Source organism: Thamnophis elegans, chromosome 3, assembly GCF_009769535.1.
Source record: "Thamnophis elegans isolate rThaEle1 chromosome 3, rThaEle1.pri, whole genome shotgun sequence".
Lineage (NCBI taxonomy): Eukaryota > Metazoa > Chordata > Lepidosauria > Squamata > Colubridae > Thamnophis > Thamnophis elegans.
In genome coordinates, this window is record NC_045543.1 from 31,453,683 (window position 1) to 31,471,071 (window position 17,389).

General features: G+C 38.5%; 1 protein-coding gene across 2 annotated transcripts in view; it reads right to left on the reverse strand.

Moving 5' to 3' along the window:
* Nucleotides 1-17,389, reverse strand: part of CLIC5 (chloride intracellular channel 5) — a 75,245-nt gene that overhangs the window by 39,079 nt on the left and 18,777 nt on the right. Inside the window, exon 1 of one of the 2 annotated variants that reach the window (XM_032212485.1) lies at nt 10,092-10,188. The exons of the other annotated variant lie outside the window; for it this stretch is intronic. The gene's annotated coding sequence lies outside the window, so the exon portion shown is untranslated. Of the gene's footprint in view, nt 1-10,091; nt 10,189-17,389 lie in introns of those variants that run through there. 2 annotated transcript variants of the gene reach the window in all.

Below are 17,389 nucleotides of genomic sequence, written 5' to 3' on the forward strand. Positions count from 1 at the left end.
CTCTGATCCGGAAAGTAGCTGAGAGTTGGACACTTTCTTTGAATGCTTTGATTACCTGCCTGGGTTGGGAACTGAGACACCGTCCTTAAGTGGTCTTTGCCATAGTTAAAGAGTAGGTTCCAGAAGGTGGCAGTAGGAGACCAGTGCTGTACCTCATGGGCATCTTTCCTAGGGATTCTGCCAGTTCAGCTTCCTCTTCTCCAAAGATTCAGAATGAAGTGTCTAGAAATTCATATTGCAGATAGCCATGCTGGAAGGGGTCAAATCAGGATAGATGTAGCGCTAAGCTGCTATATTGTGCTGAAAATTAGTAATTAATAATAGGCCAGAATGAAGTCTAATATAATTAAACTCAAAGTAAAATGGAAATTCTCTTACTAGGCTCAAGGTGGTTTGGAATAGGATTGTATCCCTAAAAATTCCTTTTCTAAAATTTTATATATTTTATTTAAATCATTTTATTAAGTAGCTTAAAGTCATCAACATTAAATTAAGATAGGGTAAGGATTAACTCCCTAAGAAGGGAACAACCATTGTTATAATTGGGGTTGCTATAACAGGAATAAATGAAATAGCCTTCTTTTTTTGCTCAGCTAAAAATTATCAATATAGTATTTTGATATACTGAAAAATCTCTGATACAGGATAGCACAACTGAGTTCTATAAGGAAAAAAATCTCCCCTGTTCCTTTCCAAGACTGGATTATACCATGTTATAAATAGTGGGAAAATGGAGGTTTAAAAGAACAATTATGATACTATTTAAGGAAAGCAATGAAAAATAAAAAAGAGGGAAGAAAATAACACTGAAAATTTGCAATGATTGATTGAATTAGGCTTTGATGATGCATGGAAATAAAAAGCAGGATAGGGAGATAATTTAGGACAAAAAATAGCACCAGAACCTGTAGGAAATGGTCACTTGTTCCCAATTGTTAATGAACCATCTTCCACTCCTTACAAATACATGCCTGATGAAATTTCCTGCTGAGACAGAGTTGAAATTCAATTTTCTTACCCTAGAAAGCATAAGTAAAGCTTTCATTTTTAAAAAAATACTGGTACATCATTTTATTATTTACAGTTCAAGCCAACCACAGTACAGTCAAAACAGTGGAGAATGCTTTGACACTTGATGAACAATGATAGACAGAATGTCTATGATACAAGCAGGATGCTTCAGCGTATCACAAGTGATGCAGAGAAATAGAAATGAGAAAGGCTGTGGTTTCCATTCCCCCAACATCTCCACCAAATGTAATGAAAAGCTTTGGGAAAGAATTCTTGCATGTATGAGTCCCTGATCTTCTTTCTCCCTGCACAAGTGACAAGTGCCACAGCAGCTTGTATACTACTTATGAATTAGATTGAGCTGATAACATAAAAATGAATATTTATTCATAAAAAGGTGTATCATACATTTTCATGGGATCTTCTTTTTAACATCGGCCAAAGGTTGTGTGCATTTTCAAAAAGGCATTTCAGAAAGCAAAAATTAAACCTGGTCCAACTGGATTTTGCAATGGTGGAGAGGTAGGAATTTGGCTAACACTTTTTCTGTTGCTTTCCAGAGGTCCAAAGGGCTGTGTTGGCTCTCGTGTTTAGAACACGGAGTCAGAAGACCACTGAGAGGTCGACATCTCAGCAGTTCAAAACGTGAGAGTAAGCCAAATGATGGAATGAGCTCCTATCAGTTTGTCCCAGCTCCTGACAACCTAGCAGTCAAAAGCATGTGAATGCAAGTAGATAAATGGGCACCCTTTTATGGGAAGGTATCAGAGACATGAAAGGAGCCCTCTCGGGAATCGCCTTGGCAACCATGATGTCACTGGCTAATCCTTTCAACACTTGGTAGGCGCTTCCGACATGAATGTAGTAGTAGTCCAGAAGCCTAAACAAATTAAATGAATGTTAATATTATTATTAACCTCAATCTTAAGGTCATTTTATTACCTCCACCCCAGAAAGGTCCCCAAAGTTCCTTGGTAGGTGATTGGTGGTTATTCAGTATTTTTGAATTATGAATTATTTCTGTACTGTTGATTCTAAAAAATTATCTACAGCTAGCAAAACTATATAAAACAAAAACATCATATGAATGCATCCTCGTCCACACTTAAACCTGGCATTTTATTACATATCTCTTCAAAATTCTGCAAAATAATTATGTCTTCAATGTCCTTTAGAAAGTTGTTTTATCAATGGTTAGTTAAAAGATGTAGAAATCAGAAGCTGAAAGATGGTATTTATACTGTTATGTATAAATAAATGATGCAAGAATTTCATTATATATAAGTAAACATTAGTATAATCACAGTTGTTGTTATTATCTCTTTTATTCATTAAACATGAAACACAGTCAACTGAACATTTAAAAATGTGTCACAAATACCATTGACTGATGCTAATGGTTGATTTTGATTGCTGCCAGCATCCCAGGTATCAACCAAGTACCTTCTTAAAATATAAGATGTTCCAAGTAGTGCAGTTTTTTGCAGTTCCGCTGGTGTTATTGCAGGGAGCTGAAATTTCTTGATGTGTTTTGTAAAATTCTTGGACATGGTGCCAAGTGCCCCGATGACAATGGGTATCACTGTTACATGTTTCATCCATAACCGTGTAGTTTTGATGGCTAGGTCGCAATATTTCGTGATTTTTTTCCAGTTCTTTTTCTTCTACTCTGGCGTTTCCTGATACAGCGATGTTAATAAACTGTACTCTTCGGCCCTCGACAACCATGATATCTAGCGTGTTATGTTCCAGATGACGACCCGTCTGTATTCAAAAGTCCCACAAGAACTTCACCATCTCATTTCCGGTAACTTTTTTCACTTTATGTTCCTATGACTTTTCGGATAAAGGTAGGGCATATTTTTTACATAATGACCAGTGGACTAATTTAGCAACTCAATCATGTCTAGCTTTGTAATCAGTTTGCACAATTTTTCTGCACTCACATATTAAGTGTGAAATAGTTTCAACTTTGTCATTGCAAAGTTGGCAAATTGGATTGTCAGTGGATTTTTGTATCTTCTCTTTCAGGGCATTAGTTTGTAGTGCTTGTTCTTGAGCAGCAAGTATTAAACCTTCCATTTCTTTCCATGTCAACTTGTTATCACATTTTCCTTCAATGTTTTTCAAGTGTTGTCCATGAAAAGCTTTGGTTTTCTATCTACTTAATCTATCATTTTTCCTTATATTCTGCCTTTGTTTCTGTTGTTTTTATAATATTCTCCATTTTCACAGCCTGCAGCAATTTTTCTCTACTTTGGTTTACATAATCATTCAAACTTTGTTTTTTCTTCTTCTACGGTTTGATGGATTTGCAATAGCCCTCTGCCCCCTATTTTTCTTGGCAGGTACAACCTGTCAATGCCACTTCGTGGATGTAAAACATGGTACATATTCAAAAGTTTGCACGTTTTCTGCATTTGTTGTTGTTGTCGTTATCATCATTATCATTAATATTTTGCATAAGTAAATTGAAACAGACAATACACTGTTTATTAAACCCTTATGTATTTTAAAGTGTGTGTGTGTGTGTGTGTGTGTGTGTGTGTGTGTGTGTATGTATGTATGTATACTCTCAGAAGGAAGAGTGTTTGTGATTTGGCTATACACAGAAGAAGAGGCAGATTCTTGTTCCTACTTCCCTTACCTGAATTTCAGATTCTTAACAACTTCATTCTAACTAAACATATTGTATAGGTTGGTACCACTTAAGAGTAGTCAGTTCTTAAGATAGAATTTAATAGGATGTAGTAGAAATTGTGTGTGTATGTGTGTGTGTGTGTGTGAGAGAGAGAGTGGGGGGGAGGGGGGAGGTGGTCAGTCATACAAAATTTTGCTGGAAAATTTAGATAAAATAATTTCTTGCCCTGCCCAAATTGAAATAGTGCGCCCAGAGATCAAAAGAGAGGAGCTTTACCTATAGCAACCTAAAGTCATGTGTTGATCCTATCCCTATGGGAGTTATCCGACTGCAACAGTGAGTAGCTATTAAAGTATGTCAACTTTGCTGGTTTGTTGCTGATCTGGCAACAAGCCTCAGTAAAACTGTTCTGGCTTGCTGCCTGAAGGGACAAATTCTGCTTGAATACCAGAACAGTTAAGAAGTGCCTCAAATGTTGGTCAGTTATAAGGTGATAGCAATGTCATCAGTTCATGGTAGAAAAAAGAGATTGCTGGACTACTTTTATATGATTGTTGGGCACAAGTGGGGAAAAGATTCAGAGACCCATGGGCAATTTATGCTAAAAGTGGCACCAAGTTAATTCAAAATAGTTCAAAGAACACACACACACACACACAAAAATAAAATGAAATAGAAAGGACAACTATCATACATTCTGCATCCTGCATCACTATGATTGGACATAACAGCAGGGAAAAGACATCAAACTGTAGCTGGACAACAGAAAACTCAAGAAAAGCAGAAACATCAGCATTTTTATATAGGTTATGTAAGTACACAGTTAGCATTATTTTATTTATTGTTAAGAATTTTTAAATTTGAAGTGCGCTAAGTTGCTAAAAAATTGCTCGTCGTATGAGAATGAATTGTAGGAAGAGACTTTTAGAAGAGATGCTTTACTATGTTAGTGCAACCATTTTTTAATTTCTCAAAGCAATTCTGGAATTCACTAGCAACAGTTATTATGCAAGTAATATAAATTACGTACATCTGATTTTCAATTAGTGTTTAGGATCCCTGGGCACCTTGCTTTGTGAGCATCCCTGCAAGTGGGAATGAATCTCAAACTCACATTTCCATCATTTTAAATACTATTTCAGACTAACTAAAATTAATGGCAACTAAGAACTGAAAGTGAACTCTGAAAACGTAATAAGAGAAGATACTGAATTATTTATTGAAATTCCATGACAGTGCTAGCACAATTAGAAACAGTATGAATGTACAGCTCTTGCAGATATTGAAATAAAATGTTTTATTTACTCTTTAATTACTGGCATCTTGACCTCAAACATTCCCTCATAATTCTGTCCTGATTTCAGTGTCATTTGCTTCAGACAAACAAACTATGTTTCAGCTTTGAATTCTGAAACCTATTGTCCTAAGATGTGGATTTAAGAGCCCTGCAAAATCATGCAGTTTACTCACAATCTGTTCTCTTTCAGATGTGTTGGACCTCTGATTCCAGAACATTCAAAGGCTTGGAATTCTGCCATTTGAACTTCAGGACATTTGAAGGGAAATGTCAGATTGAGAGTTCAATGAAAATAAGGTTTTGCTGCAGAAGATATCAGGGGTGGGTTCCTGCCAGTTCTAACCTCTTCTATAGAAGAGGTTCCACAAATCTACAGTGCCGTTTAGAACAGATTCCAGCTCCCTCTTCCCGCCCATCCGCACATCATCAAGATGAAGAGCGAGAGAATGAATTCTGGGAGTTGAAGTCCACAAGTCTTAAAGCTGTCAAGTTTGAACACCCCTGGGTTTTTTTTTTCTAAAAGGTTAGGAGTGCAAGGGTCTTGTAACTTGACAGCTTTAAGACTTACATGCTTCAAATGCCAGAGTCTCTGAGCCAACATTTTGGTTGCTAAGCAAGAGTGTTGTTAAGTGATTTCACCACATTTTACAAGTTGGCCACGCTTACCCAGTCACATGGCTGGCAAGCCACTCCCACCCAGTCACGCGGCCAGCAAGTCACTCCCACCTGGTCACATGGCCAGCAGGCCACTCCCACAAAGCAGGCCACACCTATAGAAGAGGTTCTAAAAAAAATTGAAACTGGAAGATATGCAGATATAGCAGCGTGGATAGGCTTGTACAATGTTAAATTTGGCATATTACTGCTGCCAGAACACTTGCTCTTGTGTTTTTAATTATTTTTACTAAAATATTTTCACAGAATAAAAACAATAGAAATTTAGAGAAAAGGGGAATGAATGTTAAAAAAAAGTAAAAGAAAACTGATAATAGAAAATATTATATATAGAGGTGGACTTTACTCTTCTTTACAGTAGTTATAAATTCATTTATATTTTATCCTCTCTCTCATTGTGATTCTGTTTATCACTGCAGCTACCTTCTTTCCATATTCCACCCTTTCTACTCATCAAGCCTATAAATCACAAGTTCATTTTTTTTCTGTTTCAGCAAAAAAGTCCATGAAGTATTTCACACAGTGGTGGGCATGGCTTGGTGGGCATGGCTTTTTTGGTGGGCATGGCAGGGGAAGGATATTGTAAAATTTCCATTCCCCCCCCCCACTCCAGGGGAAGGTTACTGCAAAATTCCCATTCCCTCCTGATCAGCTGGGACTTGGGAGGCAGATAATAGATGGGGGTGGAGCCAGTCAGAGGTGGTATTTACCGGTTCTCTGAACTGCTCAAAAATTCCGCTACCTGTTTTCCAGAACTGGTCAGAACCTGCTGAATACCCCCCTGGTTTTGTGTCACTACAAAATGTAGTTACTGTATTTTCTCTAATCAAATAGGTCAATTTTGTAATCTCTGCAAATTCTGCCATCGTCACCAGCAACAGCTCCACTGTGGATATTTCAGTCTTAATGCTTGCTCTTGGTGTATTGACAAATAGAGAAGTGCTATAGATGTAACAAAGAAAAAGCAAGCTGATGCTAAATCAAGCCTTGGCTATCTTAACATCAACATAAAAGACATCAATGGATGTAATACCAAAGACAGTAAAAAGGAAAAGATGAAGACAGTAAATATCAATATTTATTATCAGATTTTTCCCATTTACATCAGCAGTCTGGAGTGTATGATTTGACATAATTCAGTATTCAAGATGATTCTCAAACTTGATCCTTCAAACTATATTTTCATTCAAAACAAATCAAAGAATATGAGCTTTGCTAATTTCTCCATTGGTACTTCTATTTTCAGTCTTTCAGCACTCATCCAGTCCACTAGTAATATAGTCAAGGAGTTCAGACAGTCCTGGTAAAAGAATGGTTTTCTCTTAAAGGCCATTAAAAGATCATTGAAAGAAAGTAAAAAATTAATTCCTGGGAAAGCAGACTCAAAATAACCCTGACTTGATTCTGTTTGGCATAAAATGAGGCAGAGAGAAATTCTGGCAGGATGACAAGATTCTGTAACTCTTCTCTACAGTCAATAAAGTAGCATTCCTGGAAGCAAACAGGCAGCCAATGGAACCCCCACAATATTGTTATCACTTGATCGTATTCCAGGTAGTCCTTGAATTATGGCAATTAAGCCTAAAATCTCCATTGCTAAGCAATACAGTTATTAAGTGAGTTTTGCCCAATTTTACAACCTTTCTTTCCACAGCAGTGACTCACTGCAGTTAAATTAGTAATACAGTTGTTAAGGGAGTTTAGCTTTCCCACTAGCTTTGCTTGTCAAAAGGTCCCAAGAGGTGATCACATGACCCCAGGACATTGCAACCATCATAAACCAATGCCAGCTGCCAAGCATCCAAATTTGGTCAGGTGACCATAGTGATGCTGCAACTCTTGCAAATGTGAAAAACGGTCATAGGTCACTTTTTTCAGTGTTGTTGAAACTTTGGCTATTAAAAGAATGGCTGTAGTATTTAATATTTAGTATTTATTGAGTTTGTATGCCGCCCTATTCCCGAGAGACTCAGGGCGGCTCACAATAAAAAAGGGAGGGGATACAAAAAATAAAATAAAAACAACAATTTAAAATTCTACAACAGCCGAAACCTCGAATGGGGCTGGATAGTTCAACAGCCCCAGGCCTGCCGGAACAGCCAGGTCTTAACCGCTTTGCGGAAAGCCGGAAGGGTAGTAAGGGTCCGGATCTCCACGGGGAGATCGTTCCAGAGGGCCGGAGCAGCCACAGAGAAGGCCCTCCCCCGAGGAGTCGCCAGCCGACATTGGCCAGCAGATGGAATTCAGAGGAGGCCTAGTCTGTGGGATATAATAGGTCTTTGGGAGGTAACTGGCAGGAGGTGGTCTCTCAAGTACCCAGGTCCGATACCATGTAGGGCTTTAAAAGTAACGACTAGCACCTTGAAGCGTGTCCGGAGACCAATGGGCAGCCAGTGCAGCTCACGGAGGATAGGTGTAACGTGGGTGTACCGAGGTGCACCCACAATCGCTCGCGCGGCTGCGTTCTGGACAAGCTGAAGACTTCAAACACTCTTCAAGGGCAGCCCCATGTAGAGCGCGTTACAGTAGTCCAGTCTTGAGGTGATGAGGGCATGAGTGACAATCCGAAGGGCCTCCCGGTCCAGGTAGGGCCACAATTGGTGCACCAGGCGAACCTGGGCAAAGGTCCCCTTGGTCACAGCCGACAGATGATGTTCTAAAGTCAGCTGCGGATCCAGGAGGACTTCCAAATTGCGAGTCCTCTCTGAGGGGCGTATAATTTCACCCCCCCAGGCTGAGGGTTACCTGCAGTCAAGGGTTACCTGCAGTTTGCATCGATTGTCTGTCAGGCAGGCAGGCAATTGTGTTATGTATTAGTGTAGCTTCTGATTCATCATCAAGGAAGTTCCAGGTAGTGCAAATTGCATGTAGAGATAATAAGGGGCTAATCCCTCAAATCAGCACCTCCTGATTCAGGAAACGTTGTATCTGGTAAACCAGCCATTGTCTCCAACCACTGCAAACCCAGAAGGACCCCCAGATAGCAAGACTGCTCTTTTAGCGCAGGACTCCCAAACTCCCAGGCAGTGGCCCACTATTGGGCCACAGGTCATTTGGAACCAAGCCACAGAAGTGACAGGTAAGTGAGCAGTGTAGTTACACTTGCGTGAGCAGTAGGCAAGCACATGAGCACAAAGCTCTGTTTGTGCGAGTGGCATGTATGCCTGCTGCTTGCGCAAATGGAGCTGCATGCACACGAGAATGCTCATGCGGAACCAACTCCTCTCTCTCCTACCCCCCCCCCCCCAGTCCACAAAGCCAGAAAGGTTGGCGACTGCTGCTTTAGAGAGACTACCATCCTACTAGCAGTTGGAGTTGGAATTTTGTTGGATAGAGAATTAAAAAGAACTTGGAGATCATCATTAAACAGTACCTTTTGTTGCGGACTTATTAGCTGTGAAAACTTTCTACTGCATAACAGTTACCTGTTTAGATAGCAAATGATTTTTCATTGCCCAACAAAAGGCCCTATAAATGCTGCTTATGTAATAATTTATAACAATACTCATTTCAACTGTAACACAAAATACATTTCCTCTTCTGATGTTCACCAGCATCTCTTTTAACTAAATTCAGACACACACCAAAAAGGAAAACAAAATAGTACTATAATGCCAGTTATATATCACAAATTACAACTGACATCTAGAAAAAAACTGGTAACTAAAGCAAATATTCATCTAGCAATTGCAGCAGCACTTACAATAAGTAGGTAAGGTCAGGAAGACCCACAAGTACTCTCTGTGTGTGTGTGTGTGTGTATATATATGTATGTATGTATGTATGTATGTATGTCTATATGTATGTATATGTATATGTATGTATGTATGTATGTATGTATGTATGTATATGCATATGTTGATGATAAATTGTTTTTAGACTACTATTTTTACAACTGTTTTGAATTCCATATTTTACACCAGAAGAAACAGAGATTGTTCAAAATATTATATTTTTTCCATTTATCAGCATTTTTGAAATACGGGCAAACCTTGTGATTACAGTTGCATGTTGCAGTGTTCAGGTAAAATATCTCATGTTAACAATCCCCCCATGTCTGCTTTCCCCAATGAAACATAAAAGGAGTGTGCAAGTCATTAAGTGGAGCATGGGGTGCCCCCTAGATAGGGGAGACTGTTGGAGGCCTATTACAGGCCCAGGCCCACCTTTCCTGGCCCTCTCAAACCCTCCCCCAACCCTGACACACCCCATGCTCCATTTCCCACATCTTGCACCCCAATAAAGACATGGAACCCCAACCTTCATGTTTGGGACCCCAAATTCATCTTCCTAAACTTCATCTTTAAGAGCACCCATTTTACAGAAGCCTGTTTTTCTTTCCATATTGCTCTCACTTCATTTTACCCTGTCTGCACAGAAGCATAAAACAGGAAACTGCCAAACATACTTTGCTAAACAAAAGCAAGAAATTATACTTAGCTCTGCAGGATGTGGTTAGAACAGTACCTAGAAGATTGTTGCAGCTGGGGTTGAGGAGCAAGCAGGGGTCTAGGTGGTAAAGGTCATGCTGGGAACAGTTGAATAGCATGACTTGCACACATGCTATTCCAAGCTGAACAGCATAACTTGCATACATGCTATTCGTAAGAAATTCTTAACCAGTCATTGTATTGCTGCTTTGCATTTCCTGTATCCTGAGGTATAAAAATAGAATGCTAGTCTTGCTCAGGGCTCCTCCCAGCTCCTTTGTTAGCTGACAGGGAGCCCCTTTGCTTCTGATCAGAAATAAAGTGACAAATTTTCCTTGACTCTGATTGAATGGTCTTTGCGCCAGTAAACAATGATGGCTCTTGACCATTATCAAGACACCTTATCCCACTCCTACCAAGTCCTCCCAAGCCTTGGGCTGATACCCACCACGCCAGGCTAAATACTCTCCTCCTAACTTACCCTTTGAAGAGCTCAGAGGCCTTCCAAAGTGCTGGAATGACTAGGGTTTTTTTTTTTTTTTTTTTTTTTTTTTTGAGGCCTCATGGTTCAATTCCAAAAACGACTGCCATTTTGTCCTGGTGGCTACATTTGGGTCGCTGCCATGCAGTCCATGAACAAACTGCTTCACTTTGCCGCCTTAACAAGATCTGCACAATGCTGCAGAAAACATTTAGAAGTTTCTGCAACACTGTGCAGACCTCTCTAAGGCAGCAAAACTAAACCATTTGGTCCCTGCCCACAAGTTGCCTCCCCTCTAGAACATGAGGTGGAGAGACCTTCAAAGGATAAGTGTGAGGAGTGATGGACATGTGGGAAGCAGGCCAAGTATTGAAGAGTTCTAGTGGGATGTTATGGGGGAGAGAGGCAGAGTGGGGGAGGTCGCTGCAGCAACCATGTGGTGGCTCATAAGGGCAAATAACTTTGAAATTTATATGTAGCCTTTGGGAGGCCTGATGTAACTTTGTTCGTTAATTAGTCTGTCATACCTCAACAACTATCTGTATTTATCTTGCTTTTGTGAAATCAGTGTTACTCAATGTTATAACCAGGAAGAAGGTAGTTAAAGAATTTTATCAGCACATGCCAACATCATGGTTTACTTATCCAGAAATTTCCATAAGTCTCAGAAGTTCCCCACTGCGATTATTTCTATTTTCCAGTCCCTTGAAACCAACTCACTGTAATCTTCATTGCCACTAACCTCAAAATATTAAAAGTAAGGTGAGCTAATCAGTCCTTTTATCCAGGTATTGAACAGGAAAACACAAAACATTAAATCAAAATTCCACCACATTCATGTTTTAGCTCATGTGGTATGCATTTATTTGCACAGTGATTTTCAACACAGAGGAAGTTGTTAGGGGACAGTAAAGTCACCAAGGCATTATTCTTATGTTCTATTAACAGCATCTTGCCTCTATGAAAAAAGGCCCCTCCACAGATTTTATAGAGCTTCCAAACTGTAAATTGGAAAAGCTTGCCTTTTCAGTGATTCAAGATACATCAAATTTGAAATAAGTCAGTCAGAAATGAAATAGCTCAGCTTCCAAGATCAGATGAGAATGTGGGATCTCACAGTTGCAGAGCTACTTCTGGAGTACTAGAAAGGAACCATGTGGAAGCTCCTTAAGGCAGCAGACCCTTCTTGATCCCTTCTTAATAGTCTCAGAGTTCCATTTCACTGAATTCAATGGGATCTTCTCGTACGAACCACAGCTTTGATTAAGATTTTGCAGGCACCTTTTATCATATGTTACCACATTATTACTATGACAATGTTTAATGAATATGGAGAACCAGATCATAACCCTCTAAAGTACAAAGGTACCCTTAGTGGGTACAAAGGGCTGCCGAGGCTTACCCTCAAGATGTGAAGAGTAAGAATAATGTCATGCTAGACAATATAAGGTAAATATTAAAAATGAACTGGCTAACATATTTCTAATCAACCCATTAAACATTAAGGAATTTTATACTCAAGTAACAATAGTATGTGACCTCAGACACCCTTTTCTTTAACACCCTGTCCTATTTGCTGAAATTTGGATCTAATAAGAACTTCTCAGATCACATACAGATATTTCTCATTTAACAACTACAGTTGTTAAAATGGAATGTTTTCTAAGTGAAGCTGCAAGTGTACTTTGGATCTTACTTTAGCTTTCCTATACTTTACAAACTTACAAAAGTTGTAAATGCAAACTCTGGTGATAAATTATTTTTTCATCACTATCATAAGTGCAAATAATCACTAAATGAGGCAGTCACTAATGAAATTACCTGTACATTAATTGATAATCCATCTAGGTTGATAATACTTTCTTAGGTTGGACCATAAGAAAGGTTGGGTGCCAAAGAATTGAACTATGGTGCTGGAGAAGACTCCTGCAAATCCCTTGGACTGCAAGGCGATCAAACCGGTCAGTCCTAGAGGAGATCAACCCTGACTGCTCTTTGGAAGGCCAAATCCTGAAGATGAAACTCAAATACTTTGGCCACCTAATGAGAAGGAAGGACTCACTGGAGAAGAACCTAATGCTGGGAAAGATTGAGGGCAAAAGAAGACGGGGACAACAGAGAATCAGGTGGCTGGATGGAGTCACCGAAGCAGTAGGCATGAGCTTAAATGGATTCCAGAGGATGGTAGAAGACAGGAAGGCCTGGAGAAACATTGTCCATGGGGTCGCGATGGGTCAGACAAGACTTCGCAACTAACAACAACAATAACAACAACAACTAGGGTAAGCTATACTCAACTATAGGTTGTGTTTTTTTATTACATGTGTATCACCTACATCATTCTCACAATGATGGGGATGGATTATAAATTGTTCCAATAATTGTTCAAATAAATAAAAAAGCATATCTGAATTATAAATTCAAATAGTAAATTATATTAGCAGGCAATATTTAGCACTGCAAGAGAGAAAAGGGTTTTCAGTGATTTTATTAAGGGTTATTTATTCTGCCAGGTTGACCCATCATCAGTGTTTGCCAGCAATCATTTTTGGAGGGTACTAGAAAGACACGTCACTTTCTGCTCACCCCCCTCTATCCACTATGCCTATGACCTCTGAACATGTTTCCAGTACTGCTTTCAAAACACAATTTTCCTGCTTCTATCATCTTGAGAATTGTCATCAGCACTATAATGTCACTGCAGATTGATTAGCTACTTTCTAAACATAGGAATGGTCCCTGGCCTCTTCTTCCTCATTAGGGTCTACTGCAACCTGTGTTATAGCAAGTCTTCCTCACTACAGGTAGTCTCGCAGTTAAAACATGTAGATGTTCACAACGTGAGAAACACTTGCTATAACAGGCATGGCTGTGGATTTTGGACAGGAAAACACAAGAAAGGGACTTCTGTTTTCAATCTGATTGTAGTGACTGCATATATTATATATAGATGTGGATGCTTTGATTGTGTGTGTGTTTGTTTGTGTGTATTCACACGTATAGATCCATGTTGTGACTCAGCAGATGTCTGCTGTGAGTCTTTTCGGGATACAAGATTCATTATGCAGCTAGGGTTTGTTAGAGGCAGGTTTGGAGATAAAAGGACGGATGCTGCCACGCCCTAGTCGCAGAAGTCAACGTTCCTTCGTGCATTCCTTGATCCTTGATTGTGGTTTCTTTGCTGTACACTTGGAAAAGTGGTTTGACTTCTGTAACCCTGATTCGTAGAGACTTTGGAAGAAGGGCTTTGCTTTCGTTTGATTCACCTTGTATTTGCCGTAAGAAAGATTTGAACTGAGAACTCATAAAGAGAATTCCCTTTCCTTTTATTTGCCTGTCGTCTATTAACAAGTGAAGGAGGGGGGAACAGAACAGATCCATATACATGAATAAAAGTACAGTATTTATATCCAGTAAGAGGTAATAACAAGAAGGAAGGCAATTGTCCATTACTTTCCTGAAGAGAAAAGTGGAAGTGGGCAGCAGCAGGTGAATTATCCGATAAAGAGATGTGGTAATTTTTGTCTGAATGGGATATCTTGTAAGCATCTCAGTCTAGACAGGATTTTTATAAATCAGTATAGAATCAAGCTGGCATCAACATAGGGCAGGAGCAGCTTAAACGTGAAGTGCAGAAATGCACTAAGACTGATCTCATTAGTAGCAGATCTGTTAGCAGTGTGAAATGTCCACCTTTCTGAATGAACAGAATTCTATTCTCTTATCAGGATTTAACATATTGCAAGCCTGTTTCAATTTTTACCCCTATCAGTCTTTGGCTCACTTATAACACAGCATGTCAAAAGCTGAATTCTAAAATGTCGCTTTTCAGATGCAAGCATGACATGAAAGTAAATCAAAGTAATGAAAAGAAAACCCTATTTCCAACAGCAAATATAATTTAAGACTGAATTTGAGTACTAGGAAATGAAATATGCAGCAAATTTCTTTTAAAATGCAACGGCATGATCCATCAATATGTATATAAGCATGCCACAGACAGAATCTAGTGGCACCAGTTGTTCCTGGCCCAATATACAAAATTGTACAAAATAATGAAAATCTCGTATGGCCTTTAATATGAATGCATTGAACCAGCAGTATTTATTGTTGGTCAAAGGAGACAAGAATGTGTCATAGTGGTTAGGAAAAACATTTATGAGTGAAAGTGGGGTTTTCAAAAAAAAAAAAAATCTGAGGAGAGGTTTTCCTTCTATTTTCACCATTTTTACCTCAGTCTATTTGTATATTTGAAACCCTAGAAAATCATCACTATCATTTATTGCAGTAGGGAGGGAAGAAGGAAATCTAAACAACAGCTAACATTGACTCCAGTTCAGGATTTTGACATAACAATTAACATAATAACTGAAAAAAGTAGGAAAAGCTTCTAATTTCCTTAGTGAAGCTGCACATGAACCAGAGGTTAATGCATGCAATGATAAACCACAGTTCAATGTTATTTCTGAAAGAGATCCTTGAATAGACAAGGATTATAGTTTGTATTAATTATACTAATGTTAATAATTTTGATCAATGAATTAGCAATTGAATAAAGCTTATCGTTGTGTTAATGTCCTTCTCTTTCTCTCTGGGCTTCTAGGAACAACTACATTTGGATATAAATCGTATCAAAAAATATGAGTTATCCACATTTTTATGTATCCTCTACTAAGCTTTAATTCCTGTTCTAGGAGCATATTATGACAGACAACTTTTGCTATGAAATTATTTTTTCTTATTGCTTTCTTTTTATGTTACATTATGTTAAAACCAATTTTAGGCACAAAGACCTGCTGAAATTTAAACACAATGGAAGAGTTCACACATTGCACTAAGTCAGGTTTATGGAAAAAGATGCAGGTGGTTGCCTTTCATACAATATCCTAAACTCAAACCTCATTATGGCTTAACATGGCATATGAATTGAACCCATTATTTTGTCAGACTGGTATGTTAGATAATAAAAGTTATACATTATAAAAACTATAATATTATAGAGGTTATATTTAAAAAAAATATACAGCTGTATAATTCAGTTGGGAACAATACATAAGTGGTTCTCTGCTTCCAAAAAACATTCGAGAATGTTTTTTTCCCCTCCAACTTCTCTGACTAACCTATCATTCTGTGATTACTTAAAAAAATCTAAACACTTAAAAAGCTAATTGTAATTTCTATAAGTAAATTACTTGATTACATTTCCCCAAAATTATTTTTGGTTATCAGTTATACTACCTATTGATTCCTGTTACTGAGAAACTCAGAGGTGCTGATATATTTGAAACGCACTTCACTTTCCTTGATTCTCACATCTATTTGCTTCAGAGGACTGGATAAGCTACGGGTTAAGATCCACTTGGGTAAGAAAATTTCACTTGCTGACTTTAATTGGATCACTAGAACAACTCTAGCTGATATGCTAAAAGTAATTTTCTGCCAATCTCTCTGACTGTTATTCTAACAAGCTACTCTAAATATTTCTGAACATGTCTGCATAGGGAAATGGTAAAAAAAAAGTTCCACCTTTATTATTATACAAATTGTGGCTCACAGCTCAAGAACACATTCTAATTCTAACATGTAGTACCATGGCAACTTGAAATTTTCTACATCTCTTGAGCATGGAACTTAAAATAAAGCTGTTTCATTTTCTGTTCAATTTTGTGCACATTAGTAATGAAGTTCAGCTTTGGAACTTTTGTTGTGCTTTGATTCCTAGGCAAAAGAAATTCTAAGGTTTTCAAAGGAGTTGCCCAGCGGGGAAATAGTGAACTGAAATCAGTTTCCTTTAATAATAATAATAAAAAATGCTGTGTGCTACATACAGCATGTCATTCACTACTTAAACAGCCAATATTGTTCAAATCTGGCCAGGTATTATTATTCCAAAATCTGCTATCGTTACATGTACTGTATGTTTGCAGACATAAGCTGGGCAACAATAATATCCAAGTAGTCTTGAATAATTAGGATGTGCCACTGGTCTAGATCAACCTTACCACATGTTCACTACATTTGTTGTATAATGTAAAAGTCAGGACGTTCTAACGTTTAATTCAGAATTTTGGATTACATGCCATGACTCACCATGACATACATACAGCTGCTATTATTTCACTGTGGACCTCAGGTCAAATATCGTATCTCCTAGTCCTGGCATTGCCAGTCAAGCTGGGATAGCATTCAATCGGTTATTCGTGTGCTATAGTGCTCCTTGCTGACCTCCCGCATATTTAGAGAGGCAAAGACAGATGATCCCAGTGACATTTACTGTTCGGGAATGACTCTTGTAATCTGTAAAGTTACAAACATCTCCTTGTGACCTTGACTACAGGTTTACTGCCATCTCTGTGCTTTGACATCCTAAACAGCATGAAGTGAACCTTATGCAATAGTGTCAAGCAAGCAGATGCATTCATGTCAAAATATAACTCATGGCAGCCAATAACAGTTGTTGCAGGAAGATGGAAAAGAGCACCTCTTGGTGAAAGCTCTGAAGTGCCCAGCACCTGGTCAAACTTATTTACATAACAAGTTCTGATGAAGACTACTGGTTTGAGTCCTTGTGAAAAAAAAACCCACAGAGAAATCCATCAAAGTCATCATAGTGGCTATATACTATACGGTTTTAGAAGAACCTCTTTTTGCACTGTGTCTACATCTTGGTTTCAAAGAATCAGAGCTAGGACACCCTCAATCACACCTTTCTTACAATAAAAGAATACTGGTATGAATTGAAATGGTGCCACTAAAATAGGATAAGCCACTCTCTACAGTGTGATACTTGTAGATTATTTGGCAATAGTTGGCTACTCAACTGACTAAATTTAGCTACTCTAAGATGACCCATT